The sequence below is a fragment of the Zonotrichia albicollis genome, chromosome 5 (genome assembly GCF_047830755.1).
Source record: "Zonotrichia albicollis isolate bZonAlb1 chromosome 5, bZonAlb1.hap1, whole genome shotgun sequence".
NCBI lineage: Eukaryota > Metazoa > Chordata > Aves > Passeriformes > Passerellidae > Zonotrichia > Zonotrichia albicollis.
Window position 1 is genome coordinate 10,938,995 of NC_133823.1, and position 14,322 is coordinate 10,953,316.

At 38.1% G+C, this 14,322-nt stretch overlaps 1 protein-coding gene across 4 annotated transcripts in view; it reads left to right on the forward strand.

The window, feature by feature from the left end:
• Positions 1 to 14,322, forward strand: part of LRBA (LPS responsive beige-like anchor protein) — a 368,802-nt gene that overhangs the window by 177,444 nt on the left and 177,036 nt on the right. The window lies entirely within an intron of this gene.

Below are 14,322 nucleotides of genomic sequence, written 5' to 3' on the forward strand. Positions count from 1 at the left end.
GTAGTGACATCATTAAAAAGCATTTTGTATTAATTCATTTGTTAACTTCCATGAAGCCTTTGCTACTGCTGCTGAAGATTTAAAATGTGATTTTAGCTGAGTGATGGTATATTTATTTTAAATATTTTTTTAGTGGTAAAGTAGATGAGACATGACTTGTATGATTGAGATTGTTGCTGTTTTAAGGAGCAGCTGCAAGATTACTTCATGGCAGGGAAATTGTGGAAGTGGAAATGCTGTGTTCAGTGTTCACATGCACACAGTATTTCCCCCTTCTCTTCTGAAAAAACAACAAAGGAGCATCGGACTAATATTGTGGGACAGGATTAAGATTATGAGGTCCAGTTTTCAGGGAGCCACAGAAACAGGATCCCTTATATCACATTGTCTTAATACGAACTTTATAGAATAAATATTCTTCCCCCCATCTTTCTTTCTGTTTTTGTCTGACTGCATTTTCTGTCCTCATTAATTAGATTTCTTTTCTGACCTTCTGTTACTTTTCCCAGGTTTTTCTCCAGCCAGACCTGGGTTTTGCCCCCCTTTCTCTACTCTGACTCTTGTCCAGCTGATTCCCAATGCTGTCCTCTTTTGATCCCCAGCAGATGCATAATCCCTCCCCTCTCACATGTTTATCTCCCATGACTTCCACATCAAGATGCTTTCTTTGGTGCTTCATAGGCTTTTTGCCTCTCCTGTATTTGGTGAAATAATTTTCTTCTTTGTGCTGCTTATGTTGTTGGGGAGATAGCACTGATGAAAGAGAACTGCAACTTTGTCTCGCTCTTCCTGGAGTAGCCATTTCAGAGAGAGGGAGAAAGGATTTTTTTTTTTTACTATTATTGTTATTACTATTTATTTGTAGTAGATAAAGTTCTGGACAAGAGGAGTTGTTCTTTGTTGGTCGTTGGGATTAGTGCCTGTTTGTTGTGGATGGAGCCCGAGGCTGTTCTGAGTGGGTTTGGTGCACGTGAGGTCCCAGTCTGCGTGTGATGGGGGCAGCCTGAGGCACAACCCAGGGAAAGATGGGCAGCATCTTCAAAGGTGTTTTGCATCAGCAAACACCTCCTGATTGTATACAGACTGTGGGCTTCCAAAGCCTTTAGCAGGGCCATAGAAACAACCAAAGAAATACTTTGGACAACAGCTTCTATGTGAAAAAGGAACTCAACTGAAGTTCTCTTAACATATCTGACTTTGACCTGACAAATTTTATTACTAATTATTAAAATACAGCAAAGAGAAATTCTCCTTCAAATCCTCTGCATTGTGCTGTATAATCTTTGTGATGATTGCAAGTCTCTCTTTTCCCCTCACTGCCCCCTTCCCTCATGGGAAGTTTTTGGGGAAAATAACATCTTGCAGGGATTAGTATCAAAGATTGGTTACTTCTATCAGATGGTTTGGTAAGTAATCTGTAGCTATTGCTGTGATTTGCTGCTTGCCCATAGAGCTTCACACATGTATTTCATTTCCAAAGTTAAGCAAAGTTATTCCCTATAAAGAGGGTGAAAGTCTAGATGAAAGCCATCCCTTTTGTGAAAACCATATTCACTATCCCTCTTAGTGACTGGTACAACAAAGTAAATGTTAATGGTGCATGATACTGAAAATGAATCCTGTGACCTTGAGAAGTTGTAGCAGAAGATCAGGTTTTATTTGAATCTTTTTGCCATTGTTTGCATTACTGTATCTTCAGTTTTTAGTTGCAAACTCCAGTACAAGTAGCTGTGTGTATATTCTGTACTTGAGACACTCTAAAATAAAATTCCTAAGTCATTTAAAAAAGCCTGAACTGGCTTGTGTGTAAATTAATGCTTTTTATTCTTTCTAGAGCTCTGTTCATGAAAACATTAGTGTTTTTGCAGCAATGAAAACATTTCATTTTGTCTTATCATTCAAATCTCTTAGAAACTATAGAGGCTTTTTATTTTGAAAAGGAAAGTGAAAACATTCAATTTTCATGATGAAATGAAAGAGTCTTTCCTTGATTTTGAGTGTCAGTCTGAATTGACTCTTCTGTCAGGGCAGAAGCTAATTGCAAAAAACCCATGCTTTTCAAGTCTGTTACCATGCCTTCTCTTTATGGGTGTTTTTTGTGATGGGTTTAATATACGTGGTAAACAAGATTTCTTGAACAAGTTGTGTTGGAAACTGTATCAAAATGTTTTTTTCATTTTTTTCATCACTGACTACTAAAAAAATAAGTTAGCTTAGTTTGGCAGGGACAATACATGGTTATTTCTAAAGCTGAATAATGGAGAAAGGTATGACTAGGGATAATTACAGATACAGTTTATATATGCAGGAAGGAGATTATGTTCAAGGAAGAAAATGTGCATTATGGTGCAGTACACTTAAATTATGCTTATATGTATCTGCACCATAATTTCAGAGTGGTGTGGTCTTAAATAATCTCCTCTGAAGAATTTACATAAAACAAGAATTAACATCTCCAGCAAAAAATATTGTGAGTTGTATGGTTATTACAGAGAACTGTTCTGTTCTCACATTTGCATTCCAGATTTTAAATAGGAAGTTTATAGCTTTGTTAGGAGTTTCTTTAGTACCTAAAGGATTTCTCTTTTCCTTGTCCCAACTATAGGTTTTTGTGAACATTAGCAGTATCACATACTACACAGATACTTGGTTTATGAGCACACAGGTGGAATTCTGTAGTCCAAAAATGAAGATTTCTGGAGAACTCTTTACCTTGGTACTGAAGAGACACATTAGAACATTCCCAGAAATATGCACAGTTCCACCTTGTTGTTTTCACTGCAGTAATTCTTCCCAAACTTGAGGATTGAGAGGACTGATGCTTGGATTTATATGAAGTTGCTGTGGATGAGTACTTGGAAGAGAAATGCATTAGGAGGAAGAAGGAGTATAAATAGACAAACCACATTAGACTCAGGAAATCCCCTGAGCTGAAAATAGTTGGAAACTGGCTGAGTGCTTGGGGAGAAGTCGTGCATGATTGGATCGATCTTGCTCTTCCTTAAGCCACCACTCACATTTTGGGATACAGAATTTCAGGATAGACCTTGAGTGAGAAAAGGTACAGACATTCTTGTGCTCTTTCCATCCTCTGAGTGCCTTCATGGCCTCTTCTGCAGGGACCAGGAGCCCTTTGAGTGGTTGATGGCACCACTGCAGGGATGGGGTCTGCCTGCAGCCCGTGTGAGTGTCTCCGGAGCTCCTGGTTCTCCCCTTTGATGGGGAGCTTCTTGGTGGTGCTGAGTTGTTTCCCATTGGCAGTGGCAGTGTTGTTTCCATTTCGTTCCCCTCTGTGATGGGATTCCTGTGTTGAGAAGAACAGCTTAATATTGGGAAAGTTGTTTCAATGTTAGGAAAGAACCTAAAGAGGTATGTGGGTTTTCCTATTGTTTTGGTGGTTTGTGTGTGTGGTTGGTTGGTTGGGGTTTTTTGGTGAACTTCTTAAAAACAAATAAAGGAGTAGCTAGATGAAGAGAGAGAAGCTGGATGCCTTTTCAAGAGAGGTAGTAATTGCCCTGAGGAAGAAACTTCATTCTTTTAAACACTTGTCTCTATGGATGCCAGTGCAGAGGGGAATGAAGTTGTGAGTGTTATGCTTGCGCTTAAATCACCAAAATGAAAGAGGAAACATTTCCTGGTTTGTTGCTTCTTAAACTTTCATTTTCCAGTCCTTTTATCAATACTGTTTTATAGTGTTGGATTTAACATTTAGTATTAGTCTTGAGGAGGAAGAATGTGGAGGAGAGAATATTATGGTAACTCTTGTATTGATCGGTTGGAGTGTTTGTTACCAAGTTTTCTGTTGCTGTAATTCTCTCTTGGTGTACCCATGGAAAAGAAGTTGCATCTTCTCAGTTAGCAGCTTCTGATGTGCCAGTGTACAAGGTTTTATCCTGGGCTAAGCCCTTGGATTACTCTATCAAAGGAATCTTGGGTGGTTTAGCACTTTTAATATTGCTCATGCTTTTCTACAAGTAGCCCTTTAGTAGGTTCTGTAGGGTTGGTAAGGATGGCTTCCCCACTTCTGTTTTGTGAATATTGTGAGGGCTTCACAACCTTGCTGACCCTTGGGGCTATCAGTGGATCTCAGGAGGCTGTTCAGTGGCTTAAATGGTTTTCATAGGACCATGTCAAGTAACAGTTTTGAACTTGCCCCCCTCTGCAGCGCCTATGAATTGCTAAACTTCTGTCTCCTGCTTTGTTGATCACATATAACAGAAGAGAAGGTGTGTTTGCAGGCTACCATTTCCTTTATTTAAACCTTCAGTAAATGCAGAATTGTTTGTGTGGTTCAGAAAATGGTGCTTCATCATAATTCAGTACTGTGTTTGGGTTTTCTAAGAGATAGTTTGCAAGGCTTTCAAGGGAGAAATTTATTTAATAAGTTAAGCCTTTTTAAAGGGAGTTGAGTCCTGTTGCTGTTTCCTAAGGGCACTGGGCTAGTATGGAAACAGGAATCTTGCTCCAAGTGCTTTTCAGTGGTCTTGCTGCTTTGTGCTTAATGTTTCCTGTCTCAGAGTGCAGTTCTGTGTTTGCAGTTGCTTCAACTCTCTCTTACATGTGTTCCTGCAATCATCACCCAATGAAGTTGTTTCCCAGATTTTGCTATCCTCAGATTTTAAGTCCTGAATTGAATCTTGCACAGAAGTGTTAACTTTCAAATCAAATCATACTTGATTTTGATTGGGATCTTTTTGTTTTAAAGCTTTGATTGTAATTGTTTCAGAGAGTAGAAGAAATGCAGATGATACAGAAATTGGGTGTCTCTAAGGCTTCATTATCCTAACTTGCAATCTGAATTGAGAATTCCTTTCCCAAGGTGCTGTTTACCAGTAGCCAAACGTTCTGTGAACCTTGGAGATTTGCCTGCTTCCCCTTTCATAATTTCAAGCCGAGGTTCAAGGATGTTCAAATTCATTCATGATTAAACAAGAGGTTGAAGGAGGAATTCCTTATGTCCTGATACACTCAAATTCTCAAATGCACACCATAAAAAGATAAAATTAATGTATTTTTGATATTTAGGCATTTAGACACCTCAGAGAGGTTTGTCTTCTCTTTATTATGCTATGTTAAAAAAAAAAAAAAGTTGTACCTAAATCTCTGTCATCTTTGTTATTCCTCTCTGTGGTGGTTTTTGAATTGCTGAGTTAATTTGGTTAATAGATAGTAATTTTAACTTCAAAAAATGCAAACAAAACCAAATGAAACAATCAAAGGAAAAAAAAAGGAAGAAAAACCAACAAAAACACCCTCAAAAGTCAAATAAAACCACCCAGTTACTGAGACCTTTCTGGCAGAGGACTCACAAAAAATATATACAAAAGAGAAAAAAAAAATTAACTTTCTGTAGAAGAACATGGAGAAAAAAAGTATTTATTGAATCAGAGGGGTGCACTATTACATTTTTATAGAAGCAAGAAAAGTATCCAGCTGTTAAGAGAGCTATAAAAAAAAGATACAGGTTAGCCACAGCTCTTAAAGTGTTGATATATGGGAGTGTGATTTCGTCCTGTTTCTTCTAGAAGAGATGAAATATTTGTGGCAGGTCAAATCTAAGAGTTTTGGGAAAAACTTTACTGTAATTGCTGTGTTTAATTTTTTTGGGGTCAGAACAATGTACAAACAAAATCACAGAACTGACCAGATTTTCTTGTTTTGTCAAAAGTTGATCTATATTATATCCACAGATGCTGAAAGGTGATTATGTCAAATCCCACCTACTGGAAAGAATTAATCTTAATAATAATATTTCAATTTTTCAATTAAATATTCCTCACAGAAAACCTGGTTTTGCTGTAATTAGTGGGAAAATAAATAGGAACTTCCAATGCATGTGCTTAAAATGAAAGCATCAGAACCAACAGGAATGGCTAAGGAGATTAAGATTGAGCTGGCTCCTTTGTCATATTGTGTCCTTCAACATATTCTCATAATCCATTGCTCATTTTGGCAAGGAAGGGATGACAAGTACTGCAGACTAAAATTCAGCATTATCAGGTAAAAAGCAAAAAGCCTCCAGCAAGATGTAGTGTACCTATTTTTTGTATATTGTGGGAATTATTGTTAGTTTCAATATGAATAGCAGTTTATGGGATCTATATGAGCTGTAGTTACTTTGCAAAACAAATGTTGTTGACTGCAGTTGGGAGTAGGATGTGTGAGTTTTGCAAAGATTTATGAGCAACTAAGCCAAAGCATCCTGCTGCAAATTTGCTATGCATTCATTCTTCCTTGTCTAAATCATGTCTGAATTAATTTTGCTGCAAGCCAAAAAAAAGTTTTCATGTTAACTTCTGGTAGAAAGTGGAGTAGTTTTCATTTCAGTTAATTTATAATTAATCTTGACAGAAATGCAAGATGGATTGAACTGTGTCTCATGGTGTTGTCTTTGGAAGTGCAGCTTTATTTTAGACTGATCATTATAAGATCAGCTAAGATAAGATAGTGATTGCAGAATACATGATTAGAACTGTACCTTAACTTAACTGAGCCCTCTTTGAAGTATCAGTGTGCACTGGAATGCCAGCACTTCAAAGAATGCTCCAAAAAGTCGGGGCTGTGGTTAGCTACCAAGGGGTTAATAAAGATCAAAGAAGAGCCTACATAAACTCATACATAAACAGAACTGTTTTTAAACGGGAGGTTAATAGCACCATGATCTAGGACAGCAACACCTTAAAGGTGGGCTTGTCTTCCCTGACACAGTGCTTTATAATGCATAAAGGGAGACTGAAACATTTATAGTTGACATTTTTTTTGGATTGCTTTTTAAGTGAGGAATTCAAAGCTTGTCAGTGCAGAAAAGAGTCTCTGTGATATCTGAAATCGGCATTGTTCTTCTGGTTTTGTTTGCATGCTGGTTAGGTGGGAATGGGTTTTTGGTATGATTCCATGAAAATGCAGAAAACAGGAGTCCTGGGCAAGGAGTTGTAGCTGAGGCGCCTAATGGCTGAGATAAAGAGATAATCTGTTTACTGTATAGAAGCATGCTAACAGCATTTCTACTAGTTTTTAAAATGGAAAATTTAGGAATTGCAGATCTGTGCTGTTTGTACTGTCGTGTTTATATGGGGAAATGCAAACATATGTTTAGATTTATGTGTTTATATATCTTTATATATGAAATGTATGTTAAGACAGGTTTCCCTTGCTGATGTTCTGTTCTTCTCTACACTGGAAGCACCCGAGGTTTAAACTGTACAAAGGTGCCCTACAACTGTGCAGAGTCCTTGGAGTTCTGTGCTGAGTCCATGCACATGTTGTGCCTGAAGTTCATAGCCTGCTTTTCACACCTCTCGTCAAGAAATGCTTTTCACATCTCTTTCTTCTGAAAGATTCAAAAAAGAATGACTCTATTCTCTCTTCAGCAAACCCAGAAAACCCCCCTCCACACACACCTTTTGATAAAATTGAAGTACAAAGAAAGGCAAAGGTTCCTTTAGGAAAAAAAAAATCCTTCACAGACAAAGCCAGATGTTTTCTTGGAGGAGGGTTAGAAGTAAATAGACTTAATGGATTACATTAGTGTTTCTCATAATTGATATTTTGCCAATGAAGTTGTACTCAGTGGCCTTGGCCCTTTGTTATGACCAGTTCCTGTTACTGCAGTAGTAACTGTGGCAGAGATTAAAGAGCCTGCCTGCACATGAAGTTTTTTTCTTAAGGATTCCCAATTTTTTCCTTTTGTGGAAATCTGTATCCTGAAACTATGGAATACGAATGTCTGTGTTTGGGGCAAATGAAGATAACATGAAAAGGCAGAGACTCTGTTACTATTAGAGTATGATTACATGATATGTCTTTTTGATATTCTTCCTCATCCTTTCCTTCCTTTCTCTCACCTGCACATCTCTTTCCCTTATTTTTAGTCACATAGTTGCTGGTGAGGCTGCAGGGTAAACAGGTCACTGATATAAAACAGAATAAAAACAATGAAGTCTAATAATCCCAGCTGGTTACTGTGATTTTGTTTAGAATAGCCACACAAATGCTTGTGTGAATGCAGCTGAGAGAGGGGAGAGAGCTGAATGCAATAGGTTGTGCCATTGTAGAAAGTGTAGGTAATGTAGGCAGCACTTCCACAGATCTCAATGCACTTATCAGGATTTAATTAATCTTTAATGTCCTGAAGTAGATACATTACCAGTGAAGTGCTGTGAAATACACACAGAATGGTGCTGGGTGAGTAATATTTGAGCTGCAACTTTGACTTAATACGAATCAAACCTTTTCCTGTTTGCTTTGGTAGTACGGGCAAGGTGGGAATCGGATCAGGAACCTGATTTACAGAAAAAGTAATTTTCCCTACTGCATCAGTACTCTGATTTGCTGTGTGGCAAACAGTTGTGTATGGGATCTCTGCATGGAATGTGAAACTTGGTAGTGCTGCTGAGAACTTACCTGTTAACATAATCAGCATTTGCTTTGCGATCATCAAGATCAATATTTTATATTCCAAAGTGTGATATATATTTTTTGATTATGTTACAGGTCAGTAATGTATCTAAATGTGTACAAAACATTTTTTAGATAAATATTTATTGACATGTGGCTCATTGTGCAGTCTGGTGTAACTTGGTTTTTTAGATCAAAAATAAAAAATTTTTCATGGTTTGTGAAAGCTCTTTAGAAGAGTATTGAATTGCTTCAGAAAATGTTTCACTTGTTTTCTGAAATTAGCTTTTATTGAGTCAGTTAGTGGAATATACCTTGCATTTTACTGTTACATAAAAATATGAGAGATTTTAGTTAATATTCTGGACATCCAGCTGAATGCCATGGAAATGCAATGGATTGCAATTTGCAAGATGAGGCAGCCTTCTACATTACAAGATGCCCTGCAGTCTGCTGGAGGAACTCCACCAAAGGTTTTGCAGTATTTTCCAGAACTTCAGCACTTCTATCTTCAGATTGACACTCAAATCAATGCTGAGAGATGAACAGATTGAGGGCAGCCCTGCCCAGAAGGACTTGGAGGTGCTGTTGGATAAGAGGCTGAACGTGACCTGTCAATGTGCACTCACAGCCCGGAGAGCCAAACATGTCCTGGGCTGCATCCTAAGCACCGTGGGCAGCCAGGGAGGGAGGGGATTCTGCCCCTCTGCTCTGCTCTGGTGAGAGCCCACCTTCAGGGCTGCATCAGCTCTGGGGTCCTCAACGTGGACCTGGTTGGAGTGACTTCAGAGTGCCAAGATGGTCAGAGGGCTGGAGCACCTCTCCTATGAGGAAAGGCTGAGAGAGTGGGGGCTGTTCAGCCTGGAGAAGAGAAGGCTCCAGGGAGACCTCACAGCACATTCCTGTACCTAAAGAGACTGCAAGAAAGATGAAGGGGGGCTTTCTACAGGAACATGGAGTGACAGGACGATGGTAGATAGCTTCACATTTAGAGGGCAGGTAGAGATTAGATAATGACAGGAAATTCTTCACTGTGAGGATGGTGAGGTACTGGCACAGGTTGCCCAGAGAATTTGTGGATGCCCCATCCCAAGAAGTGGTTGAAGCCAGGTTGGATGAGGCCTGAGCAACCTGATTTAGTGGAAGGTGTCCCTCCTCACAGCAGGGAGTTTGGAACTGGACGATCCTTAAGGTCCCTTCCAACCCAAACAGTTCTGTGATTCAAATGCAAATGCTTATTGTTGGGTTATTGTAAGTTTGATTTCGTTTTTTGGCTTTTTTGAGAAAAATGTTTGTGTCTATTGCAGAAGATACCTGGTTTAAGTTCTTGAAACATTTTACATGGAAGCAAAAGTTACCTGGTTGTAGACCAAGAAGTGTTCCTGAACAGTGTTAAAATAATCTGCTTTATTTTTCCTTAAAAGTTGGGGACCACTATCTGTATTCTTGGATTGCTTTTTTGTGTAATTTAGAAGGAGCACCTGATACTCTGCATTTGATAAGCCGTTGCAACCAAAGTGTGTAATAAATTATAACCAGAAGATGGAGTAGACATGTAGTTGGTGATGGAGAAATTGTGGAGCTGCCTTCTTTTAGATTTCTTTCAGATCTGTTGCTCCTGATGCATGAGTGGCGTTGCCACTCTGTTTTTGGCTGTCTATGGAACTAATTTAGTCTAAGTCTCTGTGTTTGAGCATCTGCACCTTAGGAATTGTCATCACTGATTGATTGCCTTGCTGATGGTCTTAGTGAAGAGACCAAGGATTGATTAGGTTTGGAGATTGACTCATCTGCCCAACTCTACAGTTAGAGTTCTGACAAGGAGTGTGTAATCTCAGAATTTATCTTGGTATCTTCACACAAGCTTCTCTGTTTTTGAGTTTATTGTGATTGCCTTTTGTGGAAGTGGATTTTCTTGCCTTTACGTTTAAAAACCTTCTAAGATGGAAGAGGTCTTTTAGAGCTCTAGCTCTCCTGTCTCTGAAGATTTCTGTAACACTGTGCTCTCTTTCCCTCTCTCTCTCTCTTTCCCTCTCTCTCTCTCTTTCCCTCTCTCTCTCTCTTTCCCTCTCTCTCTTTCCCTCTCTCTCTTTCCCTCTCTCTCTTTCCCTCTCTCTCTTTCCCTCTCTCTCTTTCCCTCTCTCTCTTTCCCTCTCTCTCTTTCTCTCTCTTTTCTGTTCTGTATTTATTTGCTACTTCACTCCTCTAAGGATCTGAATGGAGGCTTCTGTGGTGTGCTGAAATCCATTCTCACTTAACTGATAGCTTGAGTACAGCCCTAAGACTTCTCAAAATATTGCTTTTGTAGGTTTCCATTTTATTTTGTCTTCCCTACCTCATGCAGTCCCTTTACAGCCCACACTGGTGTGTTGGCTGTTGCTTTTCTAGGATAGCAGAGTATCTTGAAATACACAGTGGGGTAAGACATTACAAGAAGTAATTCTTCAGCAATTGCATTATCCTCTCATTGTTGTCTTATGTGTGGCTTATATTCAATTTAAATCTGTAAGGGTATGAGGACTAATAGGTAGTTTCCATGCCTAAAATACCTTTGCTATGACACCATAATAAAACTACTACAGCAGTTGGTATGTTTTGTCTCCAATTGTCCTGATTTTTGAAACTGGTAGGAAATACAGATTTCTTGCTCTGATAGTGGAGATAAATGAGCATTTAGACTTTTCCTTATTGCCCACAGTGAAATGTCTTATTTTTTCATGACACAAAATCCTGCGGGAACAGGTTATTTTGGTCATTTTAAATTTGATCTCATCTCTGTACAATTTTAACAATGGAGTTAGGTGCATGGGAATGAGAGGAAGGTTTTCTCTCAATTCTGAGTACATAGCCTGGTAATTTGGGAAACTGTTGGAAAAATAAAGAAGTATAATGGTTATGCTATTTGAATAAAACACTTTATATAAAAGCTTTGTTTCGATTCAGTCTATATTGTTACTAAGGAACCACTAATTACTGTGTATCATATTAGAGGGGGCCCTGACAAATCCATGCAAATCATATGATTTATAATTCATAAATCCCTGATCCCCTGAGTGATGTTGCTCTTGCATTTAGACTAATTGAGTAGTTACGTTCATCGAACCAGTCCATATAGCACCTCTAGTCCATATGGCCGCCTTTCCTGCAGGGCAAGGAGCTCCTATTGTCAAATGTCCCCTGTAGTTTCCCTAAAATCTGCCTCCTTGGCCCTTTGCTTCACAGTCCTTCAGTCTGCCAGTCATTCTGCCCCAATCAGAGCAATATTTCTGTCTCTGCCTGGTTGCAGAGGTACAAAGCAAGGTACAGCATTGCCTTTTGGGGATGGGACTGCAGTGGTTAATTGCTTTTACTGGTAAGGCAGTGTGCTGGACTAGCTGTGTGGTGCACTGGTTTATATTGGTTCTAGTATCAACTGCTTTTTCTTGGTTCAAAAATTGCATTTTTTTCCCAGTAGCTGCTCTCAAAATTGTCTCACTTGTAACAATTAGTCAACACAGGTGTTTATTTTTGGCTTTGTAGGTTTTTGTTGGATGGTTTTCTATGTGTGAAGAGTGGATAATTTTTTTCGCCCTCATAATGCAGTGGTTGCCAATACTTACAAACACTGAAATACACAGTCTAATAGTGATTATGCAGTTGTGTGTGAATAATCAGTGCACCACTGAAGGACATAGAATCCTATGCAAATTTTGCATGCAGAACTGAAAATAAAAGCGAGGGACTAAAGATATATTATGTTTCAGGATAATATTTCATGCCTGATCATTGTTACCTATTTTCCTAATAATTTTAGCATAGTTTTGTAATGTGCTATAATTGTAATTGTTATCCAGAAGAATGGCATCACTTAATTCTATCAAAACTGTGGCGAGGTAGATGAATGACAAATTAATAATTTACCATCTTTGCATAATACTGTAGCACAGCACACCAGAAGGATTGATGGCAGAAGAGGTTAACAAATTTTAGCGGCTTCCATTAGCTTTTCATTGTCATATGTTTGTGGTGCCGACTGAAATAAGCTTTGTAGGAGATCCCAGTGCAGGGAACTAATTACTCGTGCCGATTGCCACCCTGATGAATAGACCCTCATTGTATCATTCCCCTGAAGATGAGGAGCAGGCTGTGATTCACGACTGCATCCTGGCTGATATTTGATAATAATTTTAACAGATAAATGTAGGAAGGCAGAATGATGAAGTGCCTATCCATGCTCTACGACTATCAAAGGCATGCACATAGCCAGCTGTGTTCTGCTTTTTTTCTGTAATCACTAATGGAGAATTTTAAGTTATTAATCGACCTTTGAATAAACCCATATCTTCCTGTATATTGTAGTTTTTCTTTGGTTAATTATTCCAAAATCATTGGGTCTTATAATCAGAGCCGCCCAATTTTAGCATGACTGTAATACAGACAAGTGTGAGAATAAGATACTGGGGAATTTTATTCCAATACTTCAGTTCCTTTCCTGAAATTAAGCAATTAGGAAGATGAAGACTAGCACTGCCTTTTCTTTGGTGTTCGAAATAGACATAGAATTTTAATGAAGACTGCAAAGACAACCTCCATTTTGATAAAATTATTTTCACTCAGAATTTTTAATATCTACAAATCATGTTTGAGAGTAGTGTTACACAAATCATTCTGGCTTTTGTTACTGCATTTGTTTGAAATCTTGATTTACCTTAAATAAAACTAATTTCTGCCTTTAAACCTCGGAACTATGAACATAGATACAAGTGTTTTTAACATTGTGATCTGTAAATTAGTTGTGCCTATTCATTTGTCAGTGTTGACAGATATACTTTCTATTAGCTCCTGGATCAGAAATGGAATATATATATATATGCATTTTCATCTGTGGTTTTAAAATTGGCTCTGTAAACAAAGTCCATGTTTTTAGTCTGAACGTACACATTTTCAGGGTATCATGGCTAATCTATGCCTCAGGTATTTTCTGTTTGCTTGTTTGCCATACCTGAAATTGGCATTTTCTGTACATTCTCTGGGCTAAAATAGTGTTTTACAGTGGCATTAATTCATGATCATCTAAACAGATAGTAACTGGCACTTATATATGACTGTATTAAAAAGATCTATGTATATTTGGAGCATAAAATGGAAAATAATGAATTTGATATAACCTTTTCTATATGTAATTTTTTAAAGTATGCTTTCTATGTAGCAACTATTACACATCATAACATGTAGTTTTTAATTAAATGTAAAAACACAACTACATAAACCAGAAATGCAATCTGATTTGCTCGAAAATAGATTGCTGTTTCACTCTCCTGGAATGGTTTATTTAAAAACAGTAAATGGAAAAGAAATGCATTTTCTCGTGTTGTTCTAAGCCTCAGGGGCTAAATGTAATGAATATTTTAAGAGATTATTTTAATTAAATTCCTGCACATCTAAACAGAGTAATATTTTATTATCACATACATAACCATGTAACTGAGGTATTCATTAAAGTTAACACTTTCTGGACCAAGAATTCATGGCATGATTTACTGACCTTGTGCAAAAAGGCACAAATTAGGAAGAAAAATGAAGGGGGACAGACTTTGATTAATATAGGTAATGCTATACCATATTTATAATAGCCTTTTCCCTATTCTGGTTTATAAATGCAGTCACTGAGAAAGGTGCCCTGCTGAGGCTGAAATGAGGCTGAAATCGGAGCACATGCCACTAGAGTGTGGGGAAACTGATCACACTGTCAGCAATTCATTTCAAAATGATGTATTTAGTGCTCATTTCACCTTCCAAGAAAAAAGGGAAAGGAGTTCCTTAGACTGGAAGGTGATATTGTTATTTTCAAGGACATACCTAAGTAAAAGATTGCAGAAAGGGGGGGAGGTTAGGGAAAAAAAGGCGAAAGCAGCGCAAACAAGGAGAGCTTTATGCAGAAATTCA